Below are 18,000 nucleotides of genomic sequence, written 5' to 3'. Positions count from 1 at the left end.
ACTTTGCATCCTTTTATTTTGGGAATCCCTTGACTGATTTTTGTAGATATACTTAATTTTACTCTTTTTGTGTTTCATACTTTTCTTACTCCTACTTGTGATCTTTCATTTCCACTCAACGAATCCCCTTTAACATTTCTTATAGGGCTTGTTCAGTGGTCACGAACTCCTTTAACTTTTGTTTGTCTGAGAAACTCTTTACTTCCCTTTCTATTCTGAATGAAAGCCTTGTTGCATAGAGTATTTTTGGCTACAGATTTTTTCCTTTCAGCACTTCGAATACATCATGCCACTCTCTTCTGACCTGTAAAGTTTCTGTTGAAAAAATCAAGTTACGGTCTTATGGGATTTCCCTTGTAGGTGACTGTTTTTTCTTTTCTGTTGGTGCTTTTAAAGTTCTTTCATCACTCCTTTTTGCCGTTTTAATTACTGTGTGTATTGGCGTGGACCTGATTGGGTCATTCTTTGGGGGGGGGGTGTTCTCTGTGTCTCTTTGATCTGGATTTCTGTTTCCTTCTCCAGATTTGCAAAGGTATCTATTTGCAATAGATTCTGCTATTTTTTCAAATATATTTTATGTCCCCTTATCTCTCTCTTCTCCTGGGATCCCTATAATGTGAATGTTTTTATGCTTGATGGTGTTGCTGAGTTCCTATGTCTGTTTTCAGTTTTCATTATTATTTTTCTCTCTCATGATGATTCCTATCCCTCTAGTACATGCTCTGAGATTAATAAACAAATCTCTCTCCAGTATACCCCAGATGTTTTTGAAACTGGTGCTTCTAAGCTGTAACTCTATGGGGCTATTTGTTGTGCTTTTTTTTTTTTTTTAAAGATTTTGTTTATTTACTGGAGAAAGAGAGAGGAGAGAGACAGAGACAGACAGGCACCACACGTGTGTGCAGAGGGAGAAGTAGACTCCCTGCTGTGCAGGGAGCCTGGTGCTGGGGCTGGATCCCAGGACCCTGAGAACATGACCTGAGCCGCAGGCAGATGCTCAACCAACTGAACCACCCAGGTGCCCCTTTTGTGCTGTCTCTTTAAGGGTGGGGACTCCGTTTCCTCTTGCCTTCCTTGCTCTCCCGGAGCCCATCTTTCTGATTTTTCAAAGTCCCAGGTGTTAAAGCCCCACTGATTGTAAAAACTTGTGATATTTGGCTTCTCTGGGTTTTAGTGCCAAATGTTATGGGGATTTGTCTTTGCCCTTCCCTACCCTCTTCGATGTGGCCTCTTCTCTACATTTAGGTGTGGAGAGTCTGTTCTGCTGGTTTGCAAGTCATTTTCTGGGCTATTTACACTGATGTCGGTATTATCTAGTTGTGTCAGTAGGACATTGTATGCTTAGGTTCCTACCTTGCCATTTTCCCAGGGAGTCCCAGGATTATCCCCCTTTGATTAACTTAAAGTCAAGTGATTTGGGTCTTTAATTATATCTGAAAATCCCTTTACCATTGCTGCATAATGTGATGTAATCATGGAGATAACCAGAGATGGAGATCCTGGGACCTATCATAGAATATTGTATATCACAGGTGTATATACTTTTTTAATTTTACCAAGATGTCCTGATTTTATGTGAAATGATTTCACATTCCATATACTAGCTATTTTCAGAGGCTTTTTAGATGTATTTGACTGTTTTTTAAATTCTAGAATAAAGCATCAAACCCCAACACACTATGCCAGTGTCAAAACACTGACTTTTTAAGGACTCCATAGTTCAAGGCAAAAAATATATTTTATGAAAATATTATGTTCAAATGAGGCATCAGTTAGACATATAGATAAACATGGCCAGTGCCTGGATTATGCGATAAGATTGTAGCTTGGCCCTGATAATACAGTATCTGTGAAAGAAACCACAAGTGGGTCAGTCAATAGAAAGAAGAATTTATATATGTCACAATTAGAAAGGATGGTGGGAACATTAAAGTCAATAGCATTAGGTTAAAGAGAAAATGGGAAGAAGTTATGGGTCCTTGACTCATTCTTGGCCTGTGAAATTAAGTGTTCTTTTTCTGAAACTTGGTTATTTGATCCATGTCAGTTGATTCAGTTCCTATATTTGTAAACAGGATGTCAATAGGTTTAATCTTGAATATAATCATGACGAATTGGGAATATAATCATCTCGGATAGTGGTTTGTGAAGAATTCTTGAGACCATGGCTGAGCTCCTCTCAACACAATATCCACTAGTAACAACTTTCTGGGGCACTGGAGGGAGGAATAGAAAGAAGCAGTAGTTGTAACACAGATTTAGCATCTCATGCAGATAGCCTGTTGTTACCTTGACTCTCAGTTCAGAATAGTGGATTACTAGCTTGTTCACCTGTCTTTTAGATCCTGAATTCCTGCATGGATAACCTGGCAAACCCCCGGTACTTCTAGACTCTTTTCTTTTGGTAACTCTCCCTATGTGCTTCCCACCCCCTCCACTTGAGCCCCGCTCCTCTAATTTAGTGCAGGGGTCAATGAACATCTTGAAAAAGATGTTCATTAAATATAGTTTCCATTAGATTTCAGTTAATGGACTCTACTGTGAGAGTTCCATGTCACTTTTGATTAAGTGCTTTTAAGGGGCAAGAAAAATAAATGGCTCAAATCAGTCCAATGTCGATAAAACAGTTCTAAAGATATTAGATACTCAGTTTCCTTCAATTTTGTTTTTTCCCTTTTTTTCTTTGTAGTCCTCATATGTATTAAGTCCTTGAGGGGGTTAGAATTTACTGATGATGAAGAATGGAAAGATAGCAAATGTAGCTGAAATACAGAGTGAGGAGAGAGTTAAAAGATTTGACATTATCAGTGGTTTTCAATAGGGAGTAACATGATCATATCTGGATTTTCAAATATTGCTCTTGTAACTGCAGTCTAAGGATAAAGTAGGGAACAGAGATACCTTTTGAAAAGATATTGCCACAATACTGGCAAGAGACACATGTTCCATCTTGATAAGGTGCTGTAAGAACTGCTGCAACAAAGCACTATGAGAAGTTAGAAGCAGACACTTAACAAATGCTTTTGAGGAACTGAGATGGGAGGAAAGGAATGTTTTCTGTGGGAGCTTACCTTAGTGCCGTTTCAGCGAACTTAAACAAGCATAGGCAGCCTTGTTTCAAGTAGAGGAAACAGCATGGATAATAATACACAGCCAGAAAGTACATGTTCCATTGTGGAACCATGGTCTTTGACGCAATGGCAGTACACTGGTACTTTATTTTGAAAACAATAGTGAGCCATCTTAAAGTCTGTGCGCATGTAACTTAATAAGTATTTTTAAAAAAAATTTTTATTATGTTATGTTAGTCACCATACAGTACATCATTAGTTTTGTAAGTACTTTATTTCAAATTTCACGTTTACTTATCCTGGCAGTGACAAAACGGGAACAATATGTTAAAAAAAAAAAGTCTTGTATACTATTAAGTGATATTTAAATGTAAGGTATAATTGTTTTTATCATTTATTATCAGTAGTAATAACCATAGTAAGCTTTTCATTACTGTGACTCTTTTTAAGAATAGATAAAACATTTAATTATCAGTCAGTCCTTAATAAGGTATATCTCAGGATTCTCTTTCACGTATCACTATATTTTCATTACTATTACAGTTTGAAGTACATTTTGGTTAGGGAAAAAATAAGATAATAACATTTTAGTTTGAATGGGTTTACTTTAATTTGAAAGCATACAAAAAATTATGCATAAAAGTGATTTTCTCATGGTCTCAAAGCAATTCTAATTACTAATTATTTCTTATTAGCCTGTTAGGCCAAAAATCTGTGTCTGTGATAACTCTATTCATTATAGAAATTAGGCAAAAAGATTTTCTTCACATTGCAAACATGAATAAATGATTAATGATTGTACTATGTTTTCACTTTTAAAGCAAATTCACATTTGAGAAACAGTGTCTTCTCAAGATAGATGTATCGTGATGTATTTGACATCTTCAAGAAGTGTTCTGTGTTCCTTTCTACATTTGAATTATATGACACCCTAAGGAAGGAATGGTTAGCATGGAAAATGGTTAGCATGGCTGCAATAATGCCCCCAGGAGAGTATTGAGACTGCATATATAAAGATACTTACAAAAGCAAGAATCATGATAGACCATGAAAGCACATACTACACGACTAATGAATCATGGAACTTTACATCAAAAACCAGGGATGTGCTCTATGGTGACTAACATAATATAATAAAAAAATATTAATAAAAAAAGAACTTTTAATATAATAAAAAAAAGCACATAAAGACAAAGTTTATTTTGTTTTCTGGGAAGTATGCATTTAGAAGGACATTTATTTATGTGATTTATTGTTTTATTTATATTATTGAAGAATAATTGACACAATGTTATGTTCGTTTTAGGTGTACAGCATATTGATTCAAAATTCTATGCATTAATCAGTTCTCACCACAGTAAATGTAGTCGCCATCTGTCACAATACAATGTTATTACAATATTATTGACTGTATTCCTTATGCTCTACTTTTCAACTCCATGACTTATTTTATACCTTAAAGTTTGTACCTCTTAATCCCCTTTGTCTATTTGCCTCCTACTCCCCACCCACCACCCCTCTGGCAACAATTAGTTCTCTATATTTAAGAGTCTGTGCGGGGGCACCGGGGTGGCTCAGTCTGTTGAGCCTCCAACTCTTGGTTTCTGCTCAGGTCATGATCTCACGGTCGTGGGATTGAGCCCTGTGTCGGGCTCCATGCTCAGTGTGGAGTTGGCTTCAGATTCTCTCTCCCTTTGCCCTTCTCACATTTGCTTTTTCTGTCTCTCAAATGAATAAATAAATAAAATCTTTGAAAAATTGTTTAGAAAAATTGTTTAAAAAATGTTTTGTTTTTTGCTTGTTTTTTCAGATTTCATACATAATTGAGATCACATGGTATTTGTCTTTGACTTATTTCATTTAGTTTAATACCCTCTGTGTCCATACATGTTCCTGCAGATGGCAAGATCTCATTCTTTTTTATGACCAAGGAATAGTCCATTGTGTGTGTGTGTATGTGTGTGCCCATGCCACTGCCACTTTATCCATTCTTTTTTTTTTGATGGATACTTGGGTTGCTTCCATTTCTTGGCTATTGTAAATAATTCTGCAATAAATATAGTAGGGCATATTATCATTTTGAATTAGTGTTTGGGTTTTTTTGTAAACACCCCATAGTGGAATTACTAGATCATATTGTATTTCTATTTTTAATATTTTTGGGAAACTTTCATACTGTTTTCCACAGTGGTTGTACCAGTTTATATTCCCACCAGTGGTGCAGGAGGATTCCCTTTTCTCCACATCCTCGCCAATACTTGTTATATCTTTTTGATACTAGCCAGTCTGATAGGTATAAGATGATAGCCCATTGTGATTTTGATTTGCATTTCTCTAATGATTAGTGATGTTGAGTTCCTTTTCATGTGTCTTTTGGCCATCTGTATGCCTTCTTTGGGAAAAAAATGTCTATTTAGGTCCTCTGCCCATTTTTATTTATTAATTTATGTATATATTTTTCCAAATAAAAGATCATCTCACATATTTATTACTGAACCAACCTGCTGGGGCAGAAGCATAGTTACAGAGAAAAATCATCTCCCTGATTGTTCAAGTAATAGTGATTTTTACAAAGTGATATGATAAAAGCAAGTGACCTTCATGCAGCATAAATGTGTGTGCCATCTCATGTGATTCCTTATAGATCCAGCTTGGTTCTTGTCCAGTGTTTCCTCTTGGAGTTGTACCTGATGATGATGATGATGATGATGATGATGATGATGATGATTTTTTTTTACCAATTTTCACCCAAGTCCATTAGGGAATGGGACAATTCTGCCTTCGTTCCTTAGCCAAGGATTGCTTGATCTTGAAAGCCTTGTGAGATGGCATGGAAAGGAGCAGTCAGCTGTACACACCATGATGGTAGAGAGAAGGAAAAGTATCTCTGCCCCTTTTTAAAGGTCAGATTGTTTGGTTTTAGTGTTGAGTTGTATGAATTCTTTATATATTTTGCATATTAACCTCTTACCTGATGTTATTTGCAAATATTATCTTCTGTTCATTAGGTTGCCTTTTTGTTTTATTGATGCTTTTCTTTGCTGTGCAGAAGCTTTTCATTGTGGTGAAGTTCAAATAGGGTGTTGTTTTTTTTTCCTTTGCCTGTGGAGACTTATATATAAGTATGTTGCTAAGACCAATGCCTAGGAGATAACTTCCTATGTTTTCTGTTAGGAGCTTTATGATTTCAGGTCTTACATTTAGGTCTTTAATCCATTTTCAGTTTATTTTTTTATATGATAGAAGAAAGTGGTCCTGTTCCATTCTTATGAATGTAGCCATCTAGATTTCCTAACATCATTTATTGAAAAGACCATCTTCTCCCCTTGTATATATTCTTGCTTTCTTTGTTATAGATTAAATGACCATGTCAGTATAGGTTTGTTTCTTGACTATTCTGTTCCATTGATCTGTGGGTCTATTTTTGTGCCAGTATCATACTGTTGTGATTACTATTGCTTTCTGGTATAGCTTGAAATCTGGAATTGTGTTACCTTCAGTTTTGTTCTTCTGTTTCAAGATTGCTTTGGCTATTTGGGGTCTTAGGATTTTTCATTCTACTTCTGTGGAAAATGCTATTGGTACTTTGATAAGACTTGCTTTGAATCTATAGATTGCTTTTTGAGTAATATGGATATTTTAATGATACTAATTCTTCCAGTCCATGAACAAAGTGTATCTTCCAATTTGTTATCTTATCTTCAGTTTCTTTCATCAGTGCCTTAAAGTTTTCAGAGTACAGATCTTTGACCTCCTTAGTTAAGTTTATTTCTAGTTTTTTTTTTTTTTTTGGTGCGGTTGTAAATGGGATTGTTTTCTTAATTTCCCTTTATGCTGCTTCATTATTAGTGTATAAGAATGCAACAGATTTCTGTGTATTGATTTTGTATACTACAACTTTACTGAATTCATTCATCAGTTCTAATAGTCTTTTGGTGGAGTCTTTAGGGTTTTCTGTGTATAGCATCATGTCATCTGCAAATAGTGATAGTTTTCATTCCTTCACAGAAATTTGGGAGGTTTTATTATTTCTTTTTCTTATCTGAATGATGCAGCTAAGACTCCTAGTACTGTGTTGAATAAAAGTGTTGAGAGTGGACATCTTTGTCCTTTTCCTGATCTGAGAGGATAATCTTTCAGTTTTTCACTGTTTAGTATTAGGTTAGTTGTGGTTTTTCATATATTGCCTTCATTATGTTGAGGTTATTATGTTCCCTCTGAACCTACTTTCATGAGCATTATTATCATGAACAAATATTTTGTTGAGTGCTTTTTCTGCATCTATTGAGGTGATCATACGGTATTAATTTTTTCTCTTGTTAATATGATATATTGCGTGGATCTGCAAATATTGTTTGCATCATGAAGAACATATTTAAATTCTTGCAGGATTTAAGACATTTTTTCAAGATCTATTGCATAACACTTTGAGCTCTTCACCATGCATATAAAAAGGGAAAAGACATAAGGAAATAACCATATGTTATATTCAAACTGTGTGCTAAATACTATGCTAGGTTATTTTCATGCCTTATCATCTGTAATTTTCATATTAATAAGATATCTTCATTTTATAGATGTATGGCATGAAGTTGAGTGATGTTGTCTGATGTTTTACATCTAGTAAGTTGTAAAACTGTAGTTAGGACTTACATATGAAGTTGGCACTTGAATGATGTGTGTTTGTACTGTGTGGGTCCACGTTTTCATGGATTTTTTTTATAAAAACAAAGCAGTATTGTAAATGTCTTTTTTCTAATGATTTTCTTTTATTTTTAAAGATTTATTTATTTGAGAGAGAGGAGAAGGAGGGGCAGAGGGAGAGAGAATCCTGAAGCCAACTCCCTGCTGAGTGTGGAGCCTGATGAGGGGCTTGATTCGAGGACTCTGAGATCATGACCTCAAGAGTTGGATGCTTAACTGGCTGAGCCACCTAGGTGCCCCTTTCTTATGATTTTCTTAATATTTTTTCTAGCTTACTTTATTCTAAGAATATAATACATACAAAAATGTATGTTATACTATTTATGCTATTGGTAAGGCTTCTGGGCAATAGTAGGCTATTGGTGGTTAAGTTTTCGGGAAATCAAAAGTTATATGCAGATTTTAGATTGTGTGGAGGGTCAGTTCCCCTAACCGTTACATTGTTCAGGGGTCAACTATTTGATTTCAAAATTCAGTCACTTTTTATTATGCCAGACCCTTTCTAGGACTAATGGGTTATACTTCCCTATGACAGAGAATAATAAAATACATGGCTTGATTATACCAAGGAGTCTTTAGAAATGTTACCCAGTTTTATATATATATATTTTGTTTTTTATAACATTTCCTCACATTGAAATCTGAAAGTGCATTTTTGAGGCTTTTTTTCTCCCAACAACTCTGGAATGAGAAAAGAAATGTTTTCTCAACAATTCGCCTCTTTTGGACCAATATTTTAGAATAGGCTGCCTCATATGGTCATTTATCAAACTTAATTGGCACTCTGATGGATTAATACTTGTATTTTACCATCTTAAGCAGCCAGGACCTTTGTGTACTACATACCTAAATGCCAATGTAATGGACCCTTGAAATTGGTTTGCTTAGAATTTTGGATCTTGTATCGAATTTTGTGTATTTGGCCGGTGTATTCTTGTGGTGCTTAACTTTTAACTGATAAAATTTGTATTTTCTTTGTGAATTATTAATCACTAAATGTATAAAAATATCCCAAATTGTTATTTAAACGTAATGTTGATAATAAGTAATAATAAATAATAAGTGGTAGTGGAGGTGATTTTAATCTAATCTATGTAACGAAGTATTGCTTTTGACAAAAATGACATAACTCCATGATAAAGAAATACCTCCAATAAACTTACATTCATTTAAAGTAAAGATTGAAAAAAGATAGGATATTTATATTTGACTTCTACAACATAGCAGTAAGTTTTCTTTCTTAGACTGTAGTGGATGTTTTAACGGATGCAATTGGGAAGACATCTGATTGCTCTAAAGGTATTTTATGATTAGAATAAACTGATATAAAAATTCTCTAATCAGTACTTATTTATCATGGAAATAGCAAAGTTTAAGACAAGATGTAATTTTACTCCAGTGTAGTGAATGACTTTATTTATATATATATTTTTAAGCATTCATTTAATTTTTCCTATTATAATTTTAATTTTGTGCAACATATGGAATGTCAGCTATTGATTTAAATTATGACTGTTCAGAGCACCTGGGTGGCTTAGTCAGTTAAGTGTCCAACTCTTGGTTTCAGCTCAGGTCATGATCTCAGAGTCCTGGGATTGAGCCCTACATTGGGCTCCATGCTCAGCAGCGAGTCTCCTTGAGATTTCTCTCCCTCTCCCTCTGCCCCCCCCCCCAAGCTTGTGCACTCTCTTTCTCTAAAATAAATAAATCTTTAAAAGAATAAAATAAATTATGAATGTTCGTTATTTTAATATAGTCCCTGAATTTCAGTTATATTATCTACTAAAATGCCTTGTTTAGTACTCACTTATTGTCAGGGTGTAATAAGTTATCTCCTTTAGGTTTTGATATTAGATCACCATGGTATATGGGTACACACAAGGATACTGAGGTATATACAATGAAAAAAAACTTCACATGAAATTGAAGATACCTTTTTTGGATTGTGCACTTTTCTACATCTAATTAACTTAATGCTAGCTCTAGTACTTCCCTTCGATCCATGAGGGTACCCAGCCATAACTGTAATCAGAAGTCACTAAATGAAACAACTGTCACCTGAGTGAGACAGTGTGTTTCTGGCTGTGCATAATGCAAAAATACAACCCAGTCATCAGGCAGAGTAAAGTTCTGGGTTAAGGACTTTATTTTCGAAGGCAGTAGCCATTCACGGTGGAGGCTACCTAAGTCTCAATTCAGGGAACAGTTATCTTGTACCTGTAACTGTAATACCCTGTGTTAGACACTAAGGATTTTAAGACATGAGTTTGACACATATTCTGATTTCCTTTACGTTTAATTGGGAGACAGGGAATTTTGAGAATCAGGAATATAACTCTTACTCTTGCAATCCTCTGAAAACTCAAAATAATCATGGAAAAAACAACTTAATGTCTTTAATACATATGTGCAAACTTAAAAAATTATGTCAGTACTTTTTACACCTTAGAATAAATGTCCACAGACAAATTACTATCTTTTTTTTTTTAAAGATAGCACTCTTGCCATGTCATTTCTAATGACTGGAAATCAATACTGCTCTAATGATTTGAGGCTTCACATTAATATAATATGCAAGTATAAGTCAGAGTTATACAGGAGAAGTAATTCATAAAATTCTACTTCAGGTCATTGTTTGACTGTCCCTCTCCTGACTCCATTCAAGATTTATGTAGGCATACTGTTTCTCATGCTGTCTGGCTCTGTATCCTTCATTAAAATTTAGTAGGGTTTTCAAAGGGTGTCACATGAAATTCATAGTGCGGTACATGAAGGATATTTCAGATCATGAGCGTGGTTGGGAAAAGAGTATGAAATTGTTCAAAGTAATGATCTGACAGTTTTAGATTTTTATGATAAATACATCCTAATCAAAAGGGCTAAACAATTGTAGCTTAATCCTCTTTAAGTTATGATGTTAAATGTGGCAATAGAGAACATGTAAGTTCTCTGTCTAGAAACTACCTTGTAAATCATACACCATAAGAAAGATATTAGAGAGGCACCTGGCTGGCTCAGTGGGTTAAGAGTCTGACTCTTGATTTTGGCTCAGGTCAGCATCTCAGGATCCTGGGATTGAGCCCCACATTGGGCTCTGTGCTCACTGGGGAGCCGGTTTCTCCTTCTCCCTTTGCCCCTCCCCCCACTCGCACTCTGTGTCTCTCTCTCTCTCTAAAATAAATACATAAATAAATCTTAAAAAATATATTAGAGTTACAAGAGAATTTATATTGAAAATTTCAGGTATTTCTCATTTCCATGAGAACATTCTTAAAAAGAATTATGTCTCTTGGGGCACCCAGGTGGCTGTCGGATGAGCATCTAACTCTTGGTTTCAGCTCAGATCATGATCTTGGTCCCGGAACAGAACCCCGTGTGGGACTGTGTGCTAACCATGGAGTTTGCTTGTGATTCTTTCTCCTCGTCTCTTTCTGTCCTGCTTGCGTTCATTCTTTCCCTCTCAATAAAGAAAATCTTTTTTTTTTTTTTTAAAGGAAGTAGGTCTCTTTCAACACTCAGCCATCTAAAAGAATGAAATCTTGCTGTTTGCAACAATGTGGATGGAACTAGAGGGTATTATGCTAAGCAAAATAAGTCAGAGGAAGACAAATACCATATGATTTCACTCATATATGGAATTCAAGAAACAAAACAGATGAACACATAGGGGGAAGGGAAGGAAAAATAAAATAAGATGAAAATTGAGAGAGAGGTAAGCCATAAGAGACGCTGAACTCTAGGAAACAAACTGAGGGTTGCTGGAGGGAAGTTGGGGGCGAAGGGGTAACTGGGTGACAGACGTTAAGGAGGACACAGGATATAATAAGCACCGGGTGGTATATGCAACTGATGAATCATTAAATTCTACCCCTGAAATTAATAATACAGTATATGTTAACTACATTGAATTTAATTTTTAAAAAGTGGATTTTAAAGCTAAAAAAGCCAGACCATAGAGTCTAAATTTTCTGTTTATGTCAGGAACCAGAGGCTAAGGTCACAGTGAAGTGTATTTGGATTTATAAATCAATATTAAACCAGATAGGAGAACTGATGTTTATAGAAGGCTGTAGCTACCAAACAAGAATCATCTGTCTGACCTACTCATTTTTAAGGACATGTCATGGTAATATTAATTTGCCATTAGTAGTTCTTTTTAAATTTTTGCCAGTATTACAACTCGGTTTCTGTGCACATTGAATGTTGTGTGTCATACATAGATGCGTTCACTTCTTATTCATTTTATCTGATGCTTTCTGGATTAATTTGGAGTATGAACTAAGCTTAAATATCAAACTTACTTTAAATATGTCCATGGCCAGAGACATGGCCAAATTCACAGCTTATCTTGGTCTACCTGTGAATGCAGTTTAAGTTGATTAAGAAAGTTATTGATAATTTCTGTATTTTAAGAGAAACTATATTGATACCCGGGGATTTTATTAAAAATTTTTTTCAAGTTTTGTGAGTGGTAGTGGGATGAGAACAGTAGGATCAGCATTGGGGGTTAGCCCCCCTCTCCACCATCCTGGGGCCAGGGACTGCTGGTAACCAGCTTGGGTCCTGCCTGTTGCTTCCCCTCATCAGTCCCTACAATCATACCCATTTTGTATGAACGTAAAAAGAAAAACACTTTCCTGCATCTTTCCTCCCCCTCCCTTGTGAAGGGGAATGTGCTGGCTGGGGCAGATAGATGAGTATTTGAGCCTGAGACTAGCTCCTCAGGGTCCCTGACTCAGCTGAAAACCCCCTTCTTATAACCTGAGAGGCCAGCACCTGCCCTGTGGTACGTAGGTACCTGGAATCTAAGCTGCAGCCTGGGAATGTTAGAGAGGCAGATGGCAGTGCCTCTTTATTCTGCCTCTGTCCCAGCAGGCCAGGCTCAACCTGTGTGGTAGTGGGTAGGCTAACAAGAGGTGTGTGTCATGTACATTTGTATCAAAAATTAAGTGATCATGTGCAAAAGAATCAGGAATTTTAATGTTAAATTTAACTTCCTTATCTAGAAAAACATTAGATTTTATATTTTAATAAGTTGTACTTAAGAACCATGCTTAAGGTCATTTTGCTATATTATGAATACTAATGCTGCTACCATTACTGTTAATAATGCTACCATTAACACTGTTCTGTGTTAGGCACTGTCCTAGACATATAGATACATTTTAGAATACCTTTTAGAGATAGAAGAGATAGATGGTATTCTCATTTTTCAGGTGAGGCAATTGGGATTCAGTAAATTGCCCCAAATCATACAGCAGTAAGATGATAGAACCAGTCTTTAAGATTTTATTTATTTGTCAGAGAGAGAGAGGAGCACAAGCAGGGGGAGTGGCAGGCAAAGGGAGAAATGTGCTCCCCACTGAGCAAGGAGCCCAATGTGGGACTGGATCCCAGGACCCTGGGATCATGACCTGAGCCAAAGGCAGATGCTTAACTGGCGGCCATCCAGGTGTCCCTACAACCAGTCTTTAAATTTAAATCCCTGTGACTGTATCCGCTCTCGAGGGAATTTTCACAAATCTTTGGAACAATGCTCACTGTTCTAAGAGCAAATACTGAGAGATATTTTACAGAAATTGTCAGAGTACTGGAAAAGTGGTAATTGTATAGGGGAGGGCCCTTAGAAGTCTGTGAGATGATTCATGGTATATCTTTGGCCCAGGACTAGGATACATGCATGCAAGGCATGGACACACAGGCTTTAAAAAATTGCCAAATGTATAAAGACTCCACCCTAAAATTGCTAGAACTCATACAGGAATTCAGCAACATGGTGGGATATAGAATCAATGCACAGAAATCAGTTGTATTTCTATACACTAACAATGAGACGGAAGAAAGAAATTAAGGAATCAGTTCCATTTACGTTTATACCCAAAATCGTAAGATACCTTGGAATAAACCTAACCAAAGAGGTAAAGGATCTACATAAACTACAGAACCCTTCTGATAGAATTGAGGAAGACACAAAGAAATGGAAAAACATTCCATGATCATGGATTGGAAAAATAAATGTTGTTAAAATGTCTATGCTACCCAGAGCAATCTACGCATTCGATGCAATCCCTATCAAAATACCATCAACATTGTTCACAGAGCTGGAACAAATAATCCAAAAATTTGTATGGAACCAGAAAAGACCCCGAATAGCCAGGGGAATGTTGCAAAAGAAAACCAAAGCTGGTGGCATCGCAATGCCGGACTTCAAGTTCTATTACAAAGCTGTCGTCATTAAGACAGTATGGTACTGGCACAAAAACAGACACATAGATCAATGGAACAGAATAGAGACCCCAGCAATGGACCCTCAACTCTGTGGTTAAGTATTCTTCAACAAGGCAGGAAGGAATATCCAATGGAAAAAGTACAGTCTCCTTAAAAAATGGTGTTGGGGAAATTGGACAACCACATATAGAAGAAAGAAACTGGACCATTTTCTTACACTATATACAAAAATAAACTCAAAATGGATAAACTCAAAATGTGAGACAGGAATCCATCAAAATCCTAGAGGAGAACACAAGCAGCAAAGTCTTCAACCTAGGTCACAGCAACTTCTTGTTAGACATGTCTCCAAAGGCAAGGGAAACAAAGGCAAAAATGAACTATTGGGACTTCATCAAGTTAAAAAGCTTCTTTACAACAAACAGTCAACAAAACTAAAAGGCAACCAAAAAAATGGGAGAAGATATTTGCAAAAGACATACAGGATAAAGGACTATTATCCAAGATCTATAAAGAACTTCTCAAACTCAACACTCAAGGAACAAATAACCCAATCAAGAAATGGGCAGAAGACATGAAGAGACATTTCTCCAAAGAAGACATACAAGTGGCCAACAGACACATGAAAAAATGCTCCACATCACTTGGTATCAGGGGAATACAAATCAAAACCACAATGAGATACCACCTCACACCAGCCAGAATGGCTAAAATTCACCACTCTGGAAACGACAGATGTTGGTGAGGATGCCAAGAATGGGGAACCCTCTTATACTGTTGGTGGGAATGCAGGCTGATGCAGCCACTCTGGAAAACAGTATGGAGGTTCCTCAAGAAGTTAAAAATAGAGCTACCCTATGACCCAGCAATTGCACTTTAGGTATTTACCCCAAAGATACAAATGTGATAATCTGAAGGGGTACCTGCACCCCAATGTTTATAGCAGCAATGTCCACAATAGTCAAACTATGGAAAGAGCTGAGACGTCCAATGACATATGAATGGATAAAGAAGATGTGGTGTGTATATATATAAAATGGACTATTACTCAGCCATCAGAAAGGATGAATACTTACCATTTACATCAATGTGGTTGGAACTGGAGGGTATTATGCTGGACAAAATAAGTCAAGCAGAGAAAGATAATTATATGGTTTCACTCATAGGTGGAATATAAGAAATAGCGCAGAGAATCATAGGGGAAGGGAGGGAAAATGGAAGGAAATCAGAAAGGGAGACAAACCATGAAAGACTCTTAACTCTATGAAACAAACTGAGGATTGCTGGAAGGGAGATGGGTGGGGGGATGGGATGATTGGGTGATGGCCCTTAAGAAAGGCATGTGATGTGGTGAGCACTGGGTGTTATATGCAACTGATGAATTATTGAACTCTGTATTTGAATCTAATGATGTGCTGTATGGTGGCTAGGTGAATTTAAATAAGAAATAAAATTAAAAATTGCCAAATGTGTAGATTGGCATAGAATGGTGACCCAGACTTCATCCTGTGCTGAGAAGTACTGGAGTTAACTGCCAGTCACACCCACTGTCCTTTAAAGGAGGACAGTGTATTTGAGACTCTATACAATGATCATTCACAGTGTCCTACCTAAAATAAAAACTGTGAGACACATGATGAAGGAAAATTTGACTCTAATTTTAAAAACATAGTTGAAATAAAGAGACCCAGAGATGACCCAGATATTGCAATAAGTAAGGATGTTAAAGGAAAAGAAGATCATAATATATGACTAGATGGAGAATCTTAGCAGTGAAAAGGAAAATATACAAAAGAACCAAATGGAAAATACAGAATTGACAATGATAGTATCTAAAATGCAAAATCACTGGAGAGATTTAATAACTGATTGTAAAGATAAAAAGGTGAACTTGAACATTGATCAGTAGAAGTTATCCAATTTTTAAAAACAAGATTTGGAAGAAATGGATAGAAACTCACTGATTTTGGGGACAATATCTAGTGGCCTAATTATATGTAATTTGGATGGGAGGAATATTTGAATAAATACTGGCCAGACATTTAGAAAATAAGATCAGTCTTTGATCAAGAAAACAGATTATATGCACTGGAATAAAAATGTGAGTGATGGCTAATTTCTCGCCGGAAAGAACAGAGGTCAGAAGACAGTGAAATCTTCTTTTTTTTTTTTAAAGATTTTATTTATTTATTTGAGAGAGTGTGCACACGAGCAGGAACATGAGTCGGGGGAGAGGCAGAGGGAGAAGCAAACTCCCCACTGAGCAGAGAGCTCAATGTGGGGCCTCTATCCCAGAACCCTAGGATTATGACCTGAGCCAAAGGCAGAAACTTAACCAACTGAGCCACACAGGCACCCTGACAGTAAAAATCTTTTAGTACTGAGGGCAGGGATAGAGGATTCCCTGTCAAGCTAGAATTCGATGTCAATTAGAAATGCCCTTCAAAAATGAGAGAGAATTTGGAACACTTCTGGATAAATAAAATTTTAGAGAAATGTGAACAGAAAAAAAATTATATGAAGAGATTTTACTAAAGGTAGTTTTTACAATGTGTGTGCAGGTTTAAGAAAACCACCACAAGACAGTATATTAACCCAGGGCCACTAATGGTGATTGTTAATATCTATTAGCACTAACCAAGAATAAGGGGGTGAGAACTGTTTGGTTGAGGGACATAACAGGTCTGAAAAGACTAGAAATAGATGAAATTGGAGGAATATTTCTGTCAGTATCCCTCCTCCACCCTGGTTCTTGTCAGTGATTGTTAACACCCAAGCCAAACCTGAACCCAGACATTTTCAGGGAAACATGTTGAAGCAGTCCATATAGGTTAGTTTCCTTGGGCTCAGAGCAGAATAAGAGTAGTGCAGAGTGGACCTGGATGGGGAAATAGTAATTATCCTTTATGGGCATAGATGGAGGGAAAGAGTCCTTCTAATTAGGATGGTTTCACTCATTTGTTCTTTTGCTTGTTTGTTCAAGAGCCATTTACAGTGTATTACTATGTACCATGGACTGTTGTAGAGAAATAGCAGAATTGGCCTCTGCCCCTAGAATTCTGTGGTCACACTGAAAAAAAAATAGAGTATCGTATATTCAAGGTAGAAAAAGAAACTATACAAGAACAGATTAAAAGTATAAATACTATTCAGTTCAAATAGCTAGTAGAGGAATAATTCAATTCTAGAAAGTTATGTGTAGTGGGGATAATTGTTGGATAAGGACAACACATTCTATGTGTCTAAGGAATAACAACATAGGGGCTGCATAGATAAATTGCCTACTGATGAAATAATTGGATTTTCTGAAAGCTACATTTGAAAATTTTACCCATATTAGTAAAAACTGTCTTGGAAAATACTCGGTTGCAGAGATTTATCATGGCTTCTTATGTTTATAGGCTTAAAACAAGTATCTTAGTAGACATATTTTACTAGTGTTTGTGATCACAAAAACTTTCTGCTGGGTGACTTGTCAATGACAAATTCAGTTTTTCAGTGGTGCCAAATTCAGAAAATATTGCAAGAGATTTATCCAGTTTGAAGTACTTTGTCCAAATATCCTGATTTGTGAAGTATAGATGCTTTATTGTCATGTATTCTTTTATTTATTATGAGATACCTCATTCCTAATGACAAAATCTTCTTTTTGTATTCTACAATCTCAGCAGCTAATACAATTTGTAGAAGTCGTTCTAAAATATACCGATGCCCCCCTTTAAAAAAATTCTTTTCCTTTTCTATATGACATTTGTATTATGACATATGTGACTTATTATGAAACTGTGGTTAAAAAGCATGACAGGATTCAGGGGGTGCTTGGGTGGCTCAGTCAGTTAAGCTTCCAACTCTTGATTTCAGCTCAGGTCATGATCTCAGGGTTGTGATATCAACCCCTTCATCAGGCTCTGCGCTGGTCATGGAGCCTGCTTAAGATTTTCTCCCTCAGCCCGCCCCCCCCAAATAAATAAAAATAAATTTTAAAAAGCATGACAGT

The sequence above is a fragment of the Ursus maritimus genome, assembly GCF_017311325.1.
Source record: "Ursus maritimus isolate PB19 chromosome X unlocalized genomic scaffold, ASM1731132v1 scaffold_X1, whole genome shotgun sequence".
NCBI classification, from domain to species: domain Eukaryota; kingdom Metazoa; phylum Chordata; class Mammalia; order Carnivora; family Ursidae; genus Ursus; species Ursus maritimus.
The sequence above is the reverse complement of the archived record's forward strand: the minus strand, read 5'-3'. Positions refer to the sequence as shown.